Genomic DNA, 24,054 nt, shown 5'->3' with positions numbered 1-24,054 from the left:
GTGGAGGGAACGAGGAGAAGTGGGAGACCAAATTGGAGGTGGAAAGATGGAGTGAAAAAGATTTTGAGTGATCGGGGCCTGAACATGCAGGAGGGTGAAAGGAGGGCAAGGAATAGAGTGAATTGGATCGATGTGGTATACCGGGGTTGACGTGCTGTCAGTGGATTGAATCAGGGCATGTGAAGCGTCTGGGCTAAACCATGGAAAGTTGTGTGGGGCCTGGATGTTGAGAGGGAGCTGTGGTTTTGGGCATTATTGCATGACAGCTAGAGACTGAGTGTGAACGAATGGGGCCTTTGTTGTCTTTTCCTAGCGCTACCTCGCACACATGAGGGGGGAGGGGGATGGTATTCCATGTGTGGCGAGGTGGCGATGGGAATGAATAAAGGTAGACAGTGTGAATTGTGTGCATGGGTATATATGTATGTGTCTTTATATATATGTGTACATTGAGATGTATAGGTATGTGTATTTGCGTGTGTGGACTTGTATTTATATACATGTGTATGGGGGTGGGTTGGGCCATTTCTTTCGTCTGTTTCCTTGAGCTACCTTGCAAACGCGGGAGACAGTGACAAAGCAAAATAAATAATATATATATATATATTATCCCTGGGGATAGGGGAGAAAGAATACTTCCCATGTATTCCCTGCGTGTCGTAGAAGGCGACTAAAAGGGGAGTGAGCGGGTGGCTGGAAATCCTTCCCTCTCTTTTTTTTTTTTTCCAAAAGAAGGAACAGATGAGGGGGCCAGGTGAAGATATTCCCTCAAAGCCCAGTCCTCTGTTCTTAATGCTACCTCGCTGACTCGGGAAATGGCGAATAGTTTAAAAATATATATATATATATATATATATATATATATATATATATATATATATATATATATATTTTTGCTTTGTCGCTGTCTCCCGCGTTTGCGAGGTAGTGCAAGGAAACAGATGAAAGAAATGGCCCAACCCACCCCCATACACATGTATATACATACGTCCACACACGCAAATATACATACCTACACAGCTTTCCATGGTTTACCCCAGACGCTTCACATGCCCTGATTCAATCCATTGACAGCACGTCAACCCCAGTATACCACATCGATCCAATTCACTCTATTCCTTGCCCTCCTTTCACCCTCCTGCATGTTCAGGCCCCGATCACTCAAAATCTTTTTCACTCCATCTTTCCACCTCCAATTTGGTCTCCCACTTCTCCTCGTTCCCTCCACCTCTGACACATATATCCTCTTGGTCAATCTTTCCTCTCTCATTCTCTCCATGTGCCCAAACCATTTCAAAACACCCTCTTCTGCTCTCTCAACCACGCTCTTTTTATTTCCACACATCTCTCTTACCCTTACGTTACTTACTCGATCAAACCACCTCACACCACACATTGTCCTGAAACATCTCATTTCCAGCACATCCACCCTCCTCCACACAACTCTATCTATAGCCCATGCCTCACAACCATATAACATTCTTGGAACCACTATTCCTTCAAACATACCCATTTTTGCTTTCCAAGATAACGTTCTCGACTTCCACACATTCTTCAAGGCTCCCAGAACTTTTGCCCCCACCCTCACCCTGTAATTCACTTCCGCTTCCATGGATCCATCTGCTGCCAAATCCACTGAATCTAAAAATTCCCCATCTTAATGTATCCCATGTATCCTCAGCTTTTTTTTTTTTTTCAACAAAAATAGATGTGTGGGATAAAACTTGATCAAACATGTATCTAACCATAGCTGGAACCCATCCTGGTCTGTATGAAGTTTTCACGGTCCTGAAGACTCTTATTTATTTACTTTATTTTGCTTGGTCGCTGTCTCCTGCGTTAGTGAGGTAGCGCAAGGAAACAGATGAAAAAATGGCCCAACCCACCCACATACACATGTATATACATACACGTTTACACACGCAGATATACATACCTATACATCTCAATGTATACATATATACACACACACATACATATACATATATACACATGTACATAATTCATACTGTCTGCCTTTATTCATTCCCATCGCCACTCCGCCACACATGAAATAACAACCCCCTCCTTAACTTCCCTTAAAATTTGGCATTATCTGCAAACATATTCAGGTATCATTCCATTCCAGGAAAGTCATTTACATAAAAATAGGATTACTGTGGTAGTTAGTGAGTGTAAGACTTAGCCCTGTGCTTCCCCCAAGTTTACTCCTATTCTGTAAGAGTAAGCACCTCTGACTTGCATCCTTTGCTGTCTCTCACTTAAGTAATTTTTGATCCACTGATGTAGTCCTGTTTGCCTATAACTCCAAGTTCTTGAAAAACCTGTCATAGGGGAGTGTTGACATCTGAGTGGAGGTTTAAGTAACTTCAATCCATCCCTCTATCTCATATGTTAGGGTTTGTTCTCATTATATCTTTGAAATGCAGGGGATTTGTTATGCATGACATGTAACCAATGATGAAATCTATGGTATAATGTGTATATAGAATCAAAAGCAGTGTAAAGATGTCTAATCCTCATCTTTTACTCCATTTTCATGTGAAAAATGCTGTAATTAGTTACCCTGAATGATTCACACAGGATTATGTATTACCAAATCATGGATAATCAAGGCATTGATAGGTATAAATTCTAGTTCAGACTTGCCTGACTTGTGTTTACCATCTTACTGGCTGGCATGAGTCTTCTGCAATTAGTTACCAATCATCACAAAGAAATCTTAATTCAGACATTCTTTTAACTTTGTAGGAAATTACTGTAGATAAAGAACACTATTACTTTTCCTAAACCTTTAAAATATGTGTATGATATTGCAGATACCACCAGCAAACCAGATGATGAAGTCCTGTACCTGTGTATAAGGTGAAATGGACCTGATAACATAGGAACTGTTGATCTTTCTCCCTGAAATCTCAATTGAAAATCATGCCAGCTTTCTGAAATTGTACTCATTGTTCTGCTTAAATGGAGTAAGTCATGTATGACTTTTCATCATTCAGTGCTTCAGACACATGCAGAGTAATCTTAAGATTTTAGCAAAATCTAAGCAGAACTGAACAGAAAGTATCCTGTAAAACTTATTCTAATTATTCCAAACTTAACGCAGGAAATTTCTGAAAAGTTCTACCTGATTCTTTGTTGGCATGCTTTTGCAATTATTACATATATTTTACATAGACTGTATTTCACTGCTAACACAATTGCTCATTTATCTATCCTTTGACACAATGCACCATTAGATAGCAAGAAATAAGATTATGGAGTGGCTAAGAATAAACTGTACAATATACTTTTAGGAATATTTCAAAAGCAAATTCTAAAATCATATAAAAAGATGGTTAAATACAATAACAAATGTAAATCTTAATAATTCAAAGTTTACATATGGCATTTATTCTAGGCTTGCTATCATTTTTAAATCTCTGAACAGGAACTTTCTTTTGCCTTTTAAAGAAACCTGTTCATTCAAACAGTTAAAGTTGTATTATCTTTTTGACTGTCTTATCTCTGTCTGTATATATAAAATCTGACAATGGCTGTTCAGTGAATCATAGTTTGTTTAACTACCTCTATAACTAGTGTTATGACAATTCTATACCTGAATATGTACAAAAGAGTTTGCAAATCATACAGAGCATGGTTAAACCTGAGTTCAAATATCCTGTTGCTTATATCTATAAAAGAAGCACTTTGGTATTTATAATTACTGGGACTGCACTGAGATAATACCATAGTTATGTGACCAAACATTGGAAAATGAAACATGAAAATACTGAGAAATATGGCAGTGAACACTATAATGAAAAAAATCAAGTAGAATCATAGTAGCTTGGGATGGATCTAATGATAGTTGCTCGAGGTGGATCTAATCATAGTTGCTTGGGGTAGTTCTAATCAGAGTAGTTTGGGGTGGATGTAATCATAGTTGCTTGGGGTAGTTCTAATCAGAGTTGCTTGGGGTGGGTCTAATCATAGCTGCTTGGGGTGGATCTAATCAGGGTTACTTTGGGTGGATCTAATCATAGTTGCTTGGGGTGGATCTGAGTTACTTGATATGGATCTAATCAACTTCTCAGAAAAGTTTAGTAAAAGTGGATGTTTGGCCTTTAGACGTATCAAAGACCAGGGTAACTTAGTCCATCAATGTTAAGCTACATCCACCAATCAAAAAGACTAACATCATTTTCAGGTGTTAAGACCACATACAATCTCACTATACATGTGACCCTTGAAGAAAAAAAAAGTGGGTTTCTAACTTTTAAGTCAGAGGTTATGATCTACATGATTTTTTAGATGTACACGAGATATAGAAATATATAAAAAAGCAAACAATTTTACTTTATCCTTTTTCACCATTTTTAAAAATTTACTTACTTCATTAAAATTTTTCTTAATACATTTTATTAATCCAGAACACATAGTGCCTGAAATAAATCTAAAAGAATCTAATGCCCAAATGCTTTGCAAAGGTAGATTCAGACAAGGGGAGAACAGATGCAGACAATTCGATTTCTATGAATCTTGGTACAATTGAAAGTCCTCTATGCAAAATAGCACCATACTCTTTAACAAAACAGTTACTGCTCATGTATATGATGCTCATATTTAATGTATCAAAAGAACCTTTCTAATGATCATAGCTAATTCAGTGCTGTACAGCCATTGCACATGAGCTGAAGTACTCTGTCTGCTGCATTTCATTAATCATTTTGCTTTACTAACCATTGCTATATGAAGTTTGTCCTTCCTTACCTTAGACATGGCATTAATGTTTTGATCTCTCTTGTCTGTTTAGAAAGTCCTGATAGCATATAGCCATTCTTATTTCAGATGGACTACATTCAATGCTTGTTAGGCTTTACCTTCTTCAAATACAACACTTTAGTTTCTGATGGCTCTGTTACATTTCACTGATCTTCAACAAATCACCAGCCTTTTGAACAGTCCTCCATATGACTAGTTAGGAAGAAAGAGAAAGATACAGAATTAATATGTCCTTTGATGTCTCAAAAATGATAGATTTTTTGCTGAAACATACGTCAAAGCATATAACTAAATACTAGATTATATGCTGTAATTATATAGGCTTATTAACAAAGGAAAAAAAAATCACAAAGATTCAGTTACATGACATACATACATACATACATACATACATACATACGTAGAGACTGAGTGTGAACGAATGGGGCCTTTTTGTCTGTATTCCTGGCAATACCTCACTGAAGCAGGGATAACAATGCTGTTTTCCTGTGGGGCGGGGTTGTGAAAGGAAAGGATGAAGGCAAGCAAAGCTGAATATGTACATGTGTATGTATGCAATGTCTGTGTATTTATACGTATATGTATGTATATGTTGATATGTGCATATATATACGTGCATATGTGGATGTTTATGTACATATATATGCACATAAATGGATAGGCCATTCTTCGTCTGTTTCCTAGCACTAACTCACTGACATAGGGAAACAGTGATTACGTGTAACAAAAAAAATAATAATATATAGATATTTTTTTTTTGCTTTGTCGTTGTCTCCCATGTTAGCGAGGTAGCGCAAGGAAACAGATGAAAGAATGGCCCAACCCACCCACATACACATGTATATACATACATGTCCACACACGCAAATATACATACCTATACATCTCAACGTATACATATAAATACACACACAGACATATACATATATACACATGTACATAATTCATACTGTCTGCCTTTATTCATTCCCATCGCCACCCCGCCACACATGAAATAACAACCCCCTCCCCCCTCATGTGCGTGAGGTAGCGCTAGGAAAAGACAACAAAGGCCACATTTGTTCACACTCAGTCTCTAGCTGTCATGTAATAATGCACCGAAACCACAGCTCCCTTTCCACATCCAGGCCCCACAGAACTTTCCATGGTTTACCCCAGACACTTCACATGCCCTGGTTCAATCCATTGACAGCACGTCGACACTGGTATACCACATCGTTCCAATTCACTCTATTCCCTGCATGCCTTTCACCCTCCTTCATGTTCAGGCCCCGATCACTCAAAATCTTTTTCAATCCATCTTTCTACCTCCAATTTGGTCTCCCACTTCTCGTTTCCTCCACCTCTGACACGTATATCCTCTTGGTCAATCTCTCCTCACTCATTCTCTCCATGTGACCAAACCATTTCAAAACACCCTCTTCTGCTCTCTCAACCACACACTTTTTATTACCACACATCTCTCTTGCCCTATTATTACTTACTCGATCAAACCACCTCACACCACATATAGTCCTCAAACGTCTCATTTCCAGCACATCCACCCTCCTCTGCACAACTCTATGTATAGGCAACGCCTCGCAACCATATAACATTGTTGGAAGCACTATTCCTTCAAGCATACCCATTTTTGCTTTCCAAGATAATGTTCTTGACTCCCACACATTCTTCAACGCTCACAGAACTTTCGCCCCCTCCCCCACCTTATGATTGACTTCCGCTTCCATGGTTCCATCCACTGCCAAATCCACTCCCAGATATCTAAAACACTTCACTTCCTCCAGTTTTTCTCCATTCAAACTTACCTCCCAACTGACTTGTCCCTCAACCCTACTGTACCTAATAACCTTGCTTTTACTCACATTTACTCTCAGCTTTCTTCTTACACACACTTTACCAAACTCAGTCACCAGCTTCTGCAGTTTCTCTTACGAATCAGCCACCAGCACTGTATCATCAGCGAACAGCAGCTGACTCATTTCCCAAGCTCTCTCATCCACAACAGCCTGCATACTTGCCCCTCTTTCCAAAACTCTTGCATTCACCTCCCTAACAACCCCATATATATATATACATACATACATACACACACACATATAAATATATATATATATATATATATATATATATATATATATATATATATATATATATATATATTTTTTTTTTTTTTTTTTTTTCAAACTATTCGCCATTTCCCGCGTTAGCGAGGTAGCATTAAGAACAGAGAACTGGGCCATTGAGGGAATATCCTCACCTGGCCCCCTTCTCTGTTCCTTCTTTTGGAAAATTAAAAAAAAAAATTGAGAGGGGAGGATTTCCAGCCCCCCGCTCCCTTCCCTTTTAGTCGCCTTCTACGACACGCAGGGAATACGTGGGAAGTATTCTTTCTCCCCTATCCCCAGGGATATATATATATATATATATATATATATATATATATATATATATATATATATATATTATTATCCCTGGGGATAGAGGAGAAAGAATACTTCCCACGTATTCCCTGCGTGTCGTAGAAGGCGACTAAAAGGGGAGGGAGCGGGTGGCTGGAAATCCTCCCCTTTCTTGTTTTTTTTTTTAATTTTCCAAAAGAAGGAACAGAGAAGGGGGTCAGGTGAGGATATTCCCTCTAAGGCCCAGTTCTCTGTTCTTAACGCTACCTCGCTAACGCGGGAAATGGCAAATAGTATGAAAAAAAAAAAATATTATTATTATTATTTATTAATATTATTTATTATACTTTGTCGCTGTCTCCCGCGTTTGCGAGGTAGCGCAAGGAAACAGATGAAAGAAATGGCCCAACCCCCCCATACACATGTATATACATACGCCCACACACGCAAATATACATACCTACACAGCTTTCCATGGTTTACCCCAGACGCTTCACATGCCTTGATTCAATCCACTGACAGCACGTCAACCCCGGTATACCACATCGCTCCAATTCACTCTATTCCTTGCCCTCCTTTCACCCTCCTGCATGTTCAGGCCCCGATCACACAAAATCTTTTTCACTCCATCTTTCCACCTCCAGTTTGGTCTCCCTCTTCTCCTTGTTCCCTCCACCTCCGACACATATATCCTCTTGGTCAATCTTTCCTCACTCATCCTCTCCATATGCCCAAACCACTTCAAAACACCTTCTTCTGCTCTCTCAACCACGCTCTTTTTATTTCCACACATCTCTCTTACCCTTACGTTGCTCACTCGATCAAACCACCTCACACCACACATTGTCCTCAAACATCTCATTTCCAGCACATCCATCCTCCTGCGCACAACTCTATCCATAGCCCACGCCTCACAACCATACAACATTGTTGGAACCACTATTCCTTCAAACATACCCATTTTTGCTTTCCGAGATAATGTTCTCGACTTCCACACATTCTTCAAGGCCCCCAGGATTTTCGCCCCCTCCCCCACCCTATGATCCACCTCCGCTTCCATGGTTCCATCCGCTGCCAGATCCACTCCCAGATATCTAAAACACTTCACTTCCTCCAGTTTTTCTCCATTCAAACTCACCTCCCAATTGACTTGACCCTCAACCCTACTGTACCTAATAACCTTGCTCTTATTCACATTTACTCTTAACTTTCTTCTTCCACACACTTTTCCAAACTCAGTCACCAGCTTCTGCAGTTTCTCACATGAATCAGCCACCAGCGCTGTATCATCAGCGAACAACAACTGACTCACTTCCCAAGCTCTCTCATCCCCAACAGACTTCATACTTGCCCCGCTTTCGAAAACTCTTGCATTTACCTCCCTAACAACCCCATCCATAAACAAATTAAACAACCATGGAGACATCACACACCCCTGCCGCAAACCTACATTCACTGAGAACCAATCACTTTCCTCTCTTCCTACACGTACACATGCCTTACATCCTCGATAAAAACTTTTCACTGCTTCTAACAACTTGCCTCCCACACCATATATTCTTAATACCTTCCACAGAGCATCTCTATCAACTCTATCATATGCCTTCTCCAGATCCATAAATGCTACATACAAATCCATTTGCTTTTCTAAGTATTTCTCACATACATTCTTCAAAGCAAACACCTGATCCACACATCCTCTACCACTTCTGAAACCACACTGCTCTTCCCCAATCTGATGCTCTGTACATGCCTTCACCCTCTCAATCAATACCCTCCCATATAATTTACCAGGAATACTCAACAAACTTATACCTCTGTAATTTGAGCACTCACTCTTATCCCCTTTGCCTTTGTACAATGGCACTATGCACGCATTCCGCCAATCCTCAGGCACCTCACCATGAGTCATACATACATTAAATAACCTTACCAACCAGTCAACAATACAGTCACCCCCTTTTTTAATAAATTCCACTGCAATACCATCCAAACCCGCTGCCTTGCTGGCTTTCATCTTCCGCAAAGCTTTCACTACCTCTTCTCTGTTTACCAAATCATTTTCCCTAACCCTCTCACTTTGCACACCACCTCGACCAAAACACCCTATATCTGCCACTCTATCATCAAACACATTCAACAAACCTTCAAAATACTCACTCCATCTCCTTCTCACATCACCACTACTTGTTATCACCTCCCCATTTGCGCCCTTCACTGAAGTTCCCATTTGCTCCCTTGTCTTACGCACTTTATTTACCTCCTTCCAGAACATCTTTTTATTCTCCCTAAAATTTAATGATACTCTCTCACCCCAACTCTCATTTGCACCTTTCTCTTGACCTCCTGTCTCTTTCTTTTATACATCTCCCACTCAATTGCATTTTTTCCCTGCAAAAATCGTCCAAATGCCTCTCTCTTCTCTTTCACTAATACTCTTACTTCTTCATCCCACCACTCACTACCCTTTCTAATCAACCCACCTCCCACTCTTCTCATGCCACAAGCATCTTTTGCGCAATCCATCACTGATTCCCTAAATACATCCCATTCCTCCCCCACTCCCCTTACTTCCATTGTTCTTACCTTTTTCCATTCTGTACTCAGTCTCTCCTGGTACTTCCTCACACAGGTCTCCTTCTCAAGCTCACTTACTCTCACCACCCTCTTCACCCCAACATTCACTCTTCTTTTCTGAAAACCCATACAAATCTTCACCTTAGCCTCCACAAGATAATGATCAGACATCCCTCCAGTTGCACCTCTCAGCACATTAACATCCAAAAGTCTCTCTTTCGCACGCCTGTCAATTAACACGTAATCCAATAACGCTCTCTGGCCATCTCTCCTACTTACATAAGTATACTTATGTATATCTCGCTTTTTAAACCAGGTATTCCCAATCATCAGTCCTTTTTCAGCACATAAATCTACAAGCTCTTCACCATTTCCATTTACAACACTGAACACCCCATGTATACCAATTATTCCCTCAACTGCTTTGTCGCTGGGTTAGGGAAAATGATTTGGTAAACAGAGAAGAGGTAGTAAAAGCTTTGCGGAAGATGAAAGCCGGCAAGGCAGCAGGTTTGGATGGTATTGCAGTGGAATTTATTAAAAAAGGGGGTGACTGTATTATTGACTGGTTGGTAAGGTTATTTAATGTATGTATGACTCATGGTGAGGTGCCTGAGGATTGGCGGAATGCGTGCATAGTGCCATTGCACAAAGGAAAAGGGGATAAGAGTGAGTGCTCAAATTACAGAGGTATAAGTTTGTTGAGTATTCCTGGTAAATTATATGGGAGGGTATTGATTGAGAGGGTGAAGGCATGTACAGAGCATCAGATTGGGGAAGAGCAGTGTGGTTTCAGAAGTGGTAGAGGATGTGTGGATCAGGTGTTTGCTTTGAAGAATGTATGTGAGAAATACTTAGAAAAGCAAATAGATTTGTATGTAGCATTTATGGATCTGGAGAAGGCATATGATAGAGTTGATAGAGATGCTCTGTGGAAGGTATTAAGAATATATGGTGTGGGAGGCAAGTTGTTGGAAGCAGTGAAAAGTTTTTATCGAGGATGTAAGGCATGTGTACGTGTAGGAAGAGAGGAAAGTGATTGGTTCTCAGTGAATGTAGGTTTGCGGCAGGGGTGTGTGATGTCTCCATGGTTGTTTAATTTGTTTATGGATGGGGTTGTTAGGGAGGTAAATGCAAGAGTTTTGGAAAGAGGGGCAAGTATGAGTCTGTTGGGGATGAGAGAGCTTTTTTTTTTTTTTTTTTTTTTTGCTTTGTCGCTGTCTCCCGCGTTTGCGAGGTAGCGCAAGGAAACAGATGAAAGAAATGGCCCAACCCACCCCCATACACATGTATATACATACGTCCACACACGCAAATATACATACCTACACAGTTTTCCATGGTTTACCCCAGACGCCTCACATGCCTTGATTCAATCCACTGACAGCACGTCAACCCCGGTATACCACATCGCTCCAATTCACTCTATTCCTTGTCCTCCTTTCACCCTCCTGCATGTTCAGGCCCCGATCACACAAAATCTTTTTCACTCCATCTTTCCACCTCCAATTTGGTCTCCCTCTTCTCCTCGTTCCCTCCACCTCCGACACATATATTCTCTTGGTCAATCTTTCCTCACTCATTCTCTCCATGTGCCCGAACCATTTCAAAACACCCTCTTCTGCTCTCTCAACCACGCTCTTTTTATTTCCACACATCTCTCTTACCCTTACGTTACTTACTCGATCAAACCACCTCACACCACACATTGTCCTCAAACATCTCATTTCCAGCACATCCACCCTCCTGCGCACAACTCTATCCATAGCCCACGCCTCGCAACCATACAACATTGTTGGAACCACTATTCCTTCAAACATACCCATTTTTGCTTTCCGAGATAATGTTCTCGACTTCCACACATTCTTCAAGGCTCCCAGGATTTTCGCCCCCTCCCCCACCCTATGATCCACTTCCGCTTCCATGGTTCCATCCCCTGCCAGATCCACTCCCAGATATCTAAAACACTTTACTTCCTCCAGTTTTTCTCCATTCAAACTTACCTCCCAATTGACTTGACCCTCAACCCTACTGTACCTAATAACCTTGCTCTTATTCACATTTACTCTTAACTTTCTTCTTTCACACACTTTACCAAACTCAGTCACCAGCTTCTGCAGTTTCTCACATGAATCAGCCACCAGCGCTGTATCATCAGCGAACAACAACTGACTCACTTCCCAAGCTCTCTCATCCACAACATATATATATATATATATATATATATCCCTGGGGATAGGGGAGAAAGAATACTTCCCACGTATTCCTTGCGTGTCGTAGAAGGTGACTAAAAGGGGAGGGAGAGGGTGGCTGGAAATCCTCCCCTCTCATTTTTTTTTTTTTTTTTTTTTTTTTTTTTTTTTTGCTTTGTCGCTGTCTCCCGCGTTTGCGAGGTGGCGCGGGGAAGCAGACAAAGGAAGTGGCCCAGCCCACCCCCATACACATGTGTATGCATGCGTCCACACACGCAAATGTGCGTGCCTACACAGCTTTCCATGGTTTGCCCCAGACGCTTCGCGTGCCCTGATTCAGTCCACTGACAGCGCATCGACCCCGGTATGCCACATCGCTCCAATTCACTCTGTTCCTTGCCCTCCTTTCACCCTCCTGCATGTTCGGGCCCCGATCACACAAAATCTTTTTCACTCCATCTTTCCACCTCCAATTTGGTCTCCCTCTTCTCCTCGTTCCCTCCACCTCCGACACATGTGTCCTCTTGGTCAGTCTTTCCTCACTCATTCTCTCCATGTGACCAAACCATTTCAGGGCGCCCTCTTCTGCTCTCTCAACCACGCTCTTTTTTGTTTCCACACATCTCTCTTGCCCTTGCGTTGCTTACTCGATCAAACCGCCTCACACCGCGCGTTGTCCTCAAGCATCTCATTTCCGGAGCGTCCATCCTCCTGCGCACAACTCTGTCCATAGTCCGCGCCTCGCAACCATGCAACATTGTTGGAACCGCTATCTATATATATATATATATATATATATATATATATATATATATATATATATATATATATATATGTATGTGTATGTATATGTACGTGTATACGTGTGTATATATATATATATATATATATATATATATATATATATATATATATATATATATATATTTTTTTTTTTTTTTTTTTTTTTTATACCTCGTCGCTGTCTCCCGCGTTTGCGAGGTAGCGCAAGGAAACAGACGAAAGAAATGGCCCAACCCCCCCCCATACACATGTACATACATACGTCCACACACGCAAACATACATACCTACACAGCTTTCCATGGTTTACCCCGGACGCTTCACATGCCTTGATTCAATCCACTGACAGCACGTCAACCCCTGTATACCACATCGCTCCAATTCACTCTATTCCTTGCCCTCCTTTCACCCTCCTGCATGTTCAGGCCCCGATCACACAAAATCCTTTTCACTCCATCTTTCCACCTCCAATTTGGTCTCCCTCTTCTCCTCGTTCCCTCCACCTCCGACACATATATCCTCTTGGTCAATCTTTCCTCACTCATTCTCTCCATGTGCCCAAACCACTTCAAAACACCCTCTTCTGCTCTCTCAACCACGCTCTTTTTATTTCCACACATCTCTCTTACCCTTACGTTACTTACTCGATCAAACCACCTCACACCACACATTGTCCTCAAACATCTCATTTCCAGCACATCCATCCTCCTGCGCACAACTCTATCCATAGCCCACGCCTCGCAACCATACAACATTGTTGGAACCACTATTCCTTCAAACATACCCATTTTTGCTTTCCGGGATAATGTTCTCGACTTCCACACATTTTTCAAGGCTCCCAAAATTTTTGCCCCCTCCCCCACCCTATGATCCACTTCCGCTTCCATGGTTCCATCCGCTGACAGATCCACTCCCAGATATCTAAAACACTTCACTTCCTCCAGTTTTTCTCCATTCAAACTCACCTCCCAATTGACTTGACCCTCAACCCTACTGTACCTAATAACCTTGCTCTTATTCACATTTACTCTTAACTTTCTTCTTCCACACACTTTACCAAACTCCGTCACCAGCTTCTGCAGTTTCTCACATGAATCCGCCACCAGCGCTGTATCATCAGCGAACAACAACTGACTCACTTCCCAAGCTCTCTCATCCCCAACAGACTTCATACTTGCCCCTCTTTCCAAGACTCTTGCATTTACCTCCCTAACAACCCCATCCATAAACAAATTAAACAACCATGGAGACATCACACACCCCTGCCGCAAACCTACATTCACTGAGAACCAATCACTTTCCTCTCTTCCTACACGTACACATGCCTTACATCCTCGATAAAAACTTTTCACTGCTTCTAACAACTTGCCTCCCACACCATATATTCTTAATACCTTCCACAGAGCATCTCTATCAACTCTATCATATGCCTTCTCCAGATCCATAAATGCTACATACAAATCCATTTGCTTTTCTAAGTATTTCTCACATACATTCTTCAAAGCAAACACCTGATCCACACATCCTCTACCACTTCTGAAACCACACTGCTCTTCCCCAATCTGATGCTCTGTACATGCCTTCACCCTCTCAATCAATACCCTCCCATATAATTTACCAGGAATACTCAACAAACTTATACCTCTGTAATTTGAGCACTCACTCTTATCCCCTTTGCCTTTGTACAATGGCACTATATATGTATATATATATATATATATATATCCCTGGGGATAGGGGAGATAGAATACTTCCCACGTATTCCCTGCGTGTCGTAGAAGGTGACTAAAAGGGGAGGGAGCGGGAGGCTGGAAATCCTCCCCTCTCTTTTTTTTTTCCAAAAGAAGAAACAGTGAAGGGGGCCAGGTGAAGATATTCCCTCAAAGGCCCAGTCCTCATCCTCTGTTCTTAACGCTACCTCACTAATGCGGGAAATGGCGATTAGTATAAAAGAAAAAAAAAAATATATATATATATATATATATATATATATAGCAAATGGATTTGTATGTAGCATTTATGGATCTGGAGAAAGCATATGATGTAGTTGATAGAGATGCTATGTGGAAGGAATTAAGAATATATGGTGTGGGAGGTAAGTTGTTAGAAGCAGTGAAAAGTTTTTATCAAGGATGTAAGGCATGTGTACGTGTAGGAAGAGAGGAAAGTGCTTTGTTCTCAGTGAATGCAAGAGTTTTGGAAAGAGGAGCAAGTATGCAGGCCATTGTAGATGAGAAAGCTTGGGAAGTGAGTCAATTGTTGTTCGCTGATGATACAGCACTGGTGGCTGATTCGTATGAGAAACTGCAGAAGCTGGTGACTGAGTTAGGTAAAGTGTGTGAAAGAAGAAAGCTGAGAGTAAATGTGAATAAGAGCAAGGTTATTAGGTACAGTAGGGTTAAGGGACAAGTCAATTGGGAGGTAAGTTTGAATGGAGAAAAACTGGAGGAAGTGAAATGATTTAGATATCTGGGAGTGGATTTGGCAGCAGATGGAACCATGGAAGCGGAAGTGAATTATAGGGTGGGGTAGGGGGCGAAAGTTCTGGGAGCGTTGAAGAATGTATGGAAGTCGAGAACATTATCTTGGAAAGCAAAAATGGGTATGTTTGAAGGAATAGTGGTTCCAACAATGTTGTATGGGTGCGAGGCGTGGGCTATGGATAGAGTTATGCACGGGAGGGTGGATGTGCTGGAAATGAGATGTTTGAGGACAATATGTGGTGTGAGGTGGTTTGATCAAGTAAGTAATGAAAGGGTAGGAGAGATGTGTGGTAATAAAAAGAGCGTGGTTGAGAGAGCAGAAGAGGGTGTTTTGAAATGGTTTGGTCACATGGAGAGAATGAGTGAGGAAAGATTGACCAAGAGGATATATGTGTCAGAGATGGAGGGCACGAGGAGAAGTGGGAGACCAAATTGTAGGTGGAAAGATGAAGTGAAAAAGATTTTGAGTGATTGGGGCCTGAACACGCAGGAGGGTGGAAGGCGTGCAAAGAATAGAGTGAATTGGAACGATGTGATATACCGGGGTCGACACGTTGTCAATGGATTGAACCAGGGCATGTGAAGCATCTGGGGTAAACCATGGAAAGTTCTGTGGGGCCTGGATGTGGAAAGGGAGCTGTGGTTTCGGTGCATTATACATGACAGGTAGAGACTGAGTGTGAATGAATATGGCCTTTGTTGTCTTTTCCTAGTGCTACCTCGCACACACGCAGGTGAGGGAGTTGTTATAAAATGTGTGGCAGGGCGGCGATGGGAACGAATAAGGGCAGACAGTATGAATTATGTATATGTGTATATATGTGTATATCTGTGTGCATATATATATATATATATATATATATATATATATATATATATTTATATATATATATATATGTTGAGATGTATAGGTATGTATATGCGAGTGCGTGGACGTGTATGTATATACATGTGTATGTGGTTGGGTTGGGCCATTCTTTCATCTGTTTCCTTGTGCTACCTCTAACGCGGGAGACAGCGACAAATTATAATAAATAAATAAAGAAATATATATCCCTGGGGATAGGGGAGAAAGAATACTTTCCATGCATTCCCCACGTGTCGTAGAAGGTGACTGAAGGGGACGGGAGTGGGGGGGCTAGAAACCCTCCCCTCCTTGTATTTTAACTTTCTAGATAGGGAAACAGGAGTCACGCGAGGAGTGCTGATCTTCCTTGAAGGTTCCGATTGGGGTGTCTAAATGTGTGTGGATGTAACCAAGATGAGAAAAAGGAGAGATAGGTAGTATGTTTGAGAAAAGGAACCTGGATGTTTTGGCTCTGAGTGAAATGAAGCTTAAGGGTAAAGGGGAAGAGTGGTTTGGGAATGTTTTGGGAGTAAAGCCAGGGGTTGGTGAGAGGACAAGAGCAAGGGAAGGATCAGCACTACTCCTGAAACAGGAGTGGTGGAAGTATGTGATAGAGTATAAGAAATTAAACTCTAGATTGATATGGGTAAAAGTGAAAGTGGATGGAGAGAGATGGGTGATTATTGGTGCCTATGCACCTGGGCATGAAAAGAAAGATCATGAGAGGTAAGTGTTTTGTGAGCTGCTGAGTGAGTGTGTTCATAGTTTTGATGCACGAGACTGGGTTATAGTGATGGGTGATTTGAATGCAAAGGTGAGTAATGTGGCAGTTGAGGGAAAAATTGGTGTACATGGGGTGTTCAGTGGTGTAAATGGAAATGGTGAAGAGCTTGTAGATTTGTGTGCTGAAAAAGGATTGGTGATTGGGAATACCTGGTTTAAAATAGTACGAGAGATGGCCAGAGAGCGTTATTGGATTATGTTAATTGATAGGCGCACGAAAGAGAGACTTTTGGATGTTAATGTGCTGAGAGGTGTAACTGGAGGGATGTCTGATCATTATCTTGTGGAGGCAAAAGTGAAGATTTGTAAAGGTTTTCAGAAAAGAAGACAGAATGTTGGGGTGAAGAGAGTGATGAGAGTAAGTGAGCGTGGGAAGGAGACTTGTGTGAGGAAGTACCAGGAGAGGCAAAGTGCAGAATGGAAAAAGGTGAAAGCAAAGGACATAAGGGGAGTGGGGGAGGAATGGGATGTATTTAGGGAAGCAGTGATGGCTTGTACAAAAGATGCTTGTGGCATGAGAAGCGTGGGAGGTGGGCAGATTAGAAAGGGTAGTGAGTGGTGGGATGAAGAGGTAAGATTATTGGTGAAAGAGAAGAGCGAGGCATTTGGATAAGTTTTGCAGGGAAATAGTGCAAATGACTGGGAGATGTGTAAAAGAGAGAGGCAGAAGGTCAAGAGAAAGGTACAAGAGGTGAAAAAGAGGGCAAATGAGAGTTGGGGTGAGAGAGTATCATTAGATTTTATGGAGAATAAAAAGGCGTTTTGGAAGGAGGTAAATAAAGTGCGTAAGACAAGAGAACAAATGGGAACATTGGTGAAGAGGGCTAATGGGGAGGTAATAACAAGTAGTGGTGATGTGAGAAGGAGATGAAGTGAGTATTTTGAAGGTTCTTTGAATGTATTAGATGATAGAGTGACAGATATGGGGTGTTTTGGTTGAGGTGATGTGAGAAGTGAGGGTCAGGAAGAATGATTTGTTAAACAGAGAAGAGGTAGTGAAAGCTTTGTGGAAGATGAAAGCCAGCAAGGCGGCAGGTTTGGATGGTATTGGAGTGGAATTTATTAAAAAAGGGGGTGACTTGAGTGGTTGATGAGGATATTCAATGCATGTATGGCTCATGGTGGAGTGCCTGAGAATTGGCGGAATGCATGCATAGTGCTATTGTACAAAGGCAAAGGGGATAAAGGTGAGTGTTCAAATCACACAGTCACCCCTTTTTTATAAATTCCACTGCAATACCATCCAAACCCTCCACTGTGCCAGCTTTCATCTTCCACAAAGCTTTCACTTCCTCTTCTCTGTTTACTAAACCATTCTCCCTGACCCTCTCACTTCGCACACTATCTCAGCCAAAACATCCTATATCTGCCACTCTATCATCAAATACATTCAACAAACCTTCAAAATACTCACTTCATCTCCTTCTCACTTCATCACTACTTGCTATTACCTCCCCATTAGCCCCCTTCACTGATGTTCCCATTTGTTCTCTTTTATTGCGCACTTTGTTTAACTCCTTTCAAAACATCTTTTTATTCTCCCTAAAATTTAACAATACTCTTTCACCCCAGCTCTCATTTGCCCTCTTTTTCACCTCTTGCACCTTTCTCTTGACCTCCTGCCGCTTTCTTTTATACATTTCCCATTCATTTGCACTCCTTCCCTGCAAAAATCGTCCAAATGCCTCTCTCTTCTCTTTCACTAACAACTTTACTTCTTCATCCCACCATTCACCACCCTTTCTAATCTGCCAATCTCCCACTTTTCTCATGCCATATGCATGTTTTGTGCAAGCCATCACTGCTTCCGTAAATACATCCCATGCCCTCCCCCCCCACGTCCCTTACATCATTTGCTCTCACTTTTGCGATTCTGCACTCAGTCTCTCCTGGTACTTCCTCACACAAGTCTCCTCTCCAAGCTCACTTACTCTCACCACTCTCTTCTCACTAACATTCTCTCATCTTTTTTGAAAACCTCTACAAATCTTCACCTTCCCCACCACAAGATAGTGATCAAACATCCCTCCAGCTGCCCCTCTCAGTACATTATAGAGGCATAAGTTTGTCGAGCATTTCTGGGAAATTATATGATAGGGTATTGATTGAGAGGGTGGAGGCATGCACATAGCACCAGACTGGGGAAGAGCAGTGTGGTTTCAGAAGTGGTAGAGGAAGTGTGGATCAGGTGTTTGCTTTCATGAATTTATGTGAGAAGTACTTAAAAAAAACAGATGGATTTGTATGTGGCATTTATGGATCTAGGGAAGGCATATGATAGAGTGGATAGAGATGCTTTGTGAAAAGTTGTAAGAGTATATGGTGTGGGAGGTAAGTTGCTAGAAGTAGTGCAAAGTTTTTACCAAGGATGCAAGGCATGTATACAAGTAGGAAGAGAGAAAAGTGATTGGTTCTCAGTGAATGTCGTTTTGTGGTAGGGGTGCGTGATGTCTCCATAGTTGTTCAATTTGTTTATGGATGGTGTAGTTAGGGCAGTGAATGCAAGAGTTTTGGAGAGTGCGGCAAGTATGCCATCTGTTGGGGATGAGAGGGCTTGGGAAGTGAGTCAGTAGGTGTTCGCTGATGATACATCGCTGGTGGCTGGTTCAGGAGAAACTGCAGAAGTTGGTGACTGAGTTTGGTAAAGTGTGTGAAAGAAGAAAGTTGAGAGTAAATGTGAATAAGAGCAAGGCTATTTGGTTCAGTATGGATGAGAGACAAGCTGATTGGGAGGTATGTTTGAATGGAGAAAAAAATAGAGGAAGTGAAGTGTTTCAGATACCTGGGAGTGGATTTAGCAGCAGATTGAACCATGCAAGTGGAAGCGAGTCACAGGGTTGGGTGGGAGCACTGAATAATGTGTGGAAGTCGAGAACGTTATCTTGGAGGGCAAAAATGGGTATGTTTGAAGGAATAGTGGTTCCAACAATGTTGTATGGTTGTGAGGCATGGGCTATAGATAGGGTTGTGCGAAGGAGGGTGGATGTGTTGGAAATGAATTGTTTGAGGACAATATGTAATGTGAGGTGATTTGATCGAGTAAGTAATGGAAGGGTAAGAGAGAGGTGTGGTAATAAAAATTGTTGTTGAGAGAGCAGTAGAGGGTGTGTTGAAATAGTTTGGACACATGGAGAGCATGAGTGAGGGAAGATTGACAAAAAGAATATATGTGTCAGAGGAGGGAACAAGGAGAAGCGGTAGACCAAATTGGAGGTGGAAGGATGGAGTGAGATTTTGAGCAATCAGGGCCTGAACATTGCGTCTTTGTATATCTGGTACAGAATCCTAGATAATACGTCTTTGTACACCTGGTACAGAATCCTAGATAATATGTCTCTGAATATCTGATATAGAATCCTAGATAATACCTCTTTGTATATCTGTTACAGAATCCTAGATAATACCTCTTTGTATATCTGCTATAGAATCCAAGATAATATGTCTTTGTATGTCTGATATAGAATCCTAGATAATACGTCTTTGTATATCTGATATAGAATCCTAGATAATACCTCTTTGTATATCTAGTATAGAATCCTAGATAATACATCTTTGTATATCGGGTAAAGAATCCTAGATAATACGTCTTTGTATATCTGGTACAGAATCCCAGATTTTAGATTTCTCAAATTCATAAGTATAAGAGCCAATTCCTAGCATTTTTTGCAGCATTGCTGGAACTACTATATCTTCAAACATACCAATTATCTCCTTCCCAGATGATGTTCTGTTTCCACACATTCCTCAATGTTTCCAGAACCTTTGCCCCCTCCCCCATCTTGTGACTCGCTTCCACTTCCATGGTTCCATTCGCTGTTACATCCACTCCCAGATATCTAAAACACTTCATTTCCTCCAATTTTTCTCCATTCAAACTTACATCCCAATTAACTTGTCCCTCAATCCTGCTGATCCTAATATCCTTGCTCTTATTCACATCTACTGTCAACTTTTTCCTTTCGCACACTTTTCCAAATTTGGCCATCAACTTCTGCAGTTTCTCACTCGAATCAGCCACCAGAATTGTATCATTGGGGAACAACAACTGACTTGATTCCCCTAACAGACTCGCCCCTCTCACCACCCCATCATAAAGAATTAAAAAGCTATAGTGACGTCACATAGACCGCACACCCACTTTCACTTGGAAGCACTCACCCTTATCATGATCTACTCCTACACACTCATTACTCTCTCGATAAAAATCACTACTTTTAGTAACTTTCATCCCACACTGTATATTCATAGCACCTTCCACAAAAAAACTAACATATACCTTTTCCAGACCCATTAATGCCACAATTAAAGCCACCTGTTTTTCTAAGTATTTCTCACATACATTCTTCAAAGCAAACTCCTGATCCACACATCCTCTACCACTTCTGAAACCACACAGCTCTTCCCCAGTCTGGTGCTCTGTACATGCCTTCCACCCTCCCAATTAAAACCCTCCCATACAACTTACCAGGTATATTTAACAAACTTATGCATCTGTAGTTTGAACTCTCACCTTTATCCCCTTTAACTTTGTACAATGACACTATGCATGCATTTGGCCAATCCTCAGGCACTTCACCATGGTCCATACAAACAATGAATATCCTTACTAACCAATCAACAACACAGTCACCCCTTTTTTGTTAATGAATTCAACTGTAATACCAACTAATCCGGCTGCCTTGCTGAATTCTATCTTCCGCGAGGCTTTCACCACCTCTTCTCTCTTCACCAAATCATTCTCCCTGACCCTCTCATTTCGTACTCCACCTCGACCAAAACACCCTACATCTGCCACTCTATTATCAAACACATTCAGCATACCTTCAGAATACTCACTCCACTCCTCCTCACTTCATCACCACCTGTTATCACTTCCCCCTTGCTCCCTTCACTGATGTTCCCTTTTGTTCACCTGTTTTTCTCACACTATTAACCTTCTTCTAAGACATCCCATTCTTTCTGAAGTTTACTGATACTCGCTCACCCCAACTCTCACTTGCTGTCTTGTTCCATCCCTGGCACCTTCCTCTTGACCTAACCTGCCACTTTCTCTCAATAACTCACATTACTTCCCTGTAAGTTCAGTCCTGAGATCTTTGTTTTGTTTTTCCCCGAGCAACTTCATTTTGTCTGTCACCACTCACTATGTACCCTACATATGTAAATCATCTATAAAGTGGTAGAATCAATTCTGAATATGGAAAGAAAGCCACAGCTGGTGTGTGTGTGTGTGTGTGTGTGTGTGTTCTGTGTCACCTGGTGTAGCAAACCTTCAGCAGCATGACAGTTTAGGTGACAACTGTTTCAAGGTGACTGATGAAAGGTTTCTGGTAGCATGGGGTAACCTGGTCAGCCAGCCATCACATAGTATATATATTTCTAGGTATGTATCTGACGGTCTAAGTAGAAGGGTCACTATGACATTTGATATCTAGCGTCGATTTATATGTCAAACATGAACTTTCACCCCTTTTTTAACTTCTCTTCCATATTTCTGTAACTAAAGATACAAAAATATAACATTCTGTAATGGTTATAAATTGTACTACACAATATTCTGAAAGCAGAAAACGTGTGTATGACATATCTAGGAAGTTCATATTTTGGAAGTAGAAATGTCCCTTCAGTTTGACACTAAAACTAAGATGTTAATTTGTATACCAGATAATCTCCTTTTTTATAAAGGCAAAAGTAACATTATACTGAATTTTCAGTGACTGAGTAATGATGAGTCTTATTGCCTACTGATTGATTGGTCAGTGTCTTGTGTTAAGCAGAGAAGGAATACATTAAAGTCTGTCTATCGCCTGTGAGGCTATCTATCACTCTGTGAGGCAAGTCACATTTAGCATTATACAAATTTTTGCTTCAACAAGATTTTAAATAGCCATTGTCATTTGTGCAAAGACTTCGGCAATTAATGCCTTCCTAAATCATGTTTATATCATGTTGTACATTCAGTAATTAATGCCTTCCTAAATCATGTTGTACATTTCCTATGTGTGACCATGACTGAGCCTGACTGTCATCTGGCTACACTCTTGTCTCTCCCAGCTCAGCATCCGGCTCATCTCCTCTGCCCTGGGTGTAAAGAACATATATGTTGTTATCTGGTTTTCATACAATGTCTCTTAAAATAATCTGACTTATCAGCAGCTCCTATTAATTTGACCTTCTGTGTTTCATTGATAAGTGAGAGATTATTTGGTAAAGATGTGGAGGGACATATTAGGAGTCTAAACTAAAGTGCACAAAGTTACACAAATATGGAGGTGAACAGCACAAAGTTATAACATATTCATATACACTTTTCAGAAGATTCACATTTTCCCAAGATGTTCTTCAAAACACAGTTTGATTGTTAACTTTTGATATAGGTTTGTTTACCAATTGACATTGGTTATTTTCATATATCATTTATGAGATGAGTGAACCCACCTTGTCTGTACGATGATGACACTCGGCTATAAGATGGTCTTGACTCTTACAATAATGACAACGTTTAGGCTGAGGACCCATTGTGCACTTGGCTGCAATGTGGTTGGCAAACTCGCCACAATTGTAGCACCTGAGAAGATAGCAGATATTCCTGATAAATATGGAAGCTTCCATGATAACAGCTCATTATTGCTTGCTGCTCCAAGACACAAAGAAATTAGTTAAGAAAATATATCAATGATTAGATAAACTATTTGGTGTAGCATTAAATGTTTCCCACTTAGAGACTGAAGGGTCACAACTACTGGAGGCTTGAAAGGGGAGGGTCACAACTTATGTAGGATAGAGAGTGGAGGGTCACAACTTATGGAGGATAAAGAGTGGAGGGTCATATCTTATGGGGGATAGAGAGTGAGGGGTCACAACTTATGGAGGGTAGAGAGTGGAGGTCCACAACATATGGAGGTTAGAAAGTGGAGGGTCACAACGTATGGGGGTTAGAGAGTGAATGGTCATAAGTAATGGAGGACAGAGAGTGGGGGGGGGAGGTCACAACTTATGTAGGTTAGAAAGTGGAGAGTAACAATTATATGGAGGATAGAGAGTGGAGGTCCAAAATTTATGAAGGGTAGAGAGAGGAGGGACACAACTTATGGAGGATAGAGAGTGGAGGTCCACAACTTATGGAGGATAGGGAGTGGAGGGTCATAACTTATGGAGGACAGAGAGTGGGTGGGTCACAACTTAAGGAAGCTAGAAAGGGGAGGATCACAACTTATGGAGGAT

The 24,054-nt window shown here is 41.2% G+C and overlaps 1 long non-coding RNA gene across 1 annotated transcript; it reads right to left on the bottom strand.

The window, feature by feature from the left end:
• Nucleotides 1-2,511: 2,511 nt before the first annotated feature.
• LOC139766821 (uncharacterized) lies at nucleotides 2,512-23,677 on the bottom strand. Its single transcript, XR_011716954.1, has 3 exons — nucleotides 23,549-23,677; nucleotides 23,269-23,398; nucleotides 2,512-4,959 (listed from the first exon to the last, which is right to left on the bottom strand). It is a non-coding gene; the product is annotated as an uncharacterized lncRNA (long non-coding RNA).
• Nucleotides 23,678-24,054: the final 377 nt, after the last annotated feature.

Source organism: Panulirus ornatus, chromosome 58 (genome assembly GCF_036320965.1).
Source record: "Panulirus ornatus isolate Po-2019 chromosome 58, ASM3632096v1, whole genome shotgun sequence".
In the NCBI taxonomy this organism is placed as follows: Eukaryota; Metazoa; Arthropoda; class Malacostraca; order Decapoda; family Palinuridae; genus Panulirus; species Panulirus ornatus.
This window is presented reverse-complemented; position numbering and strand designations above follow the sequence as displayed.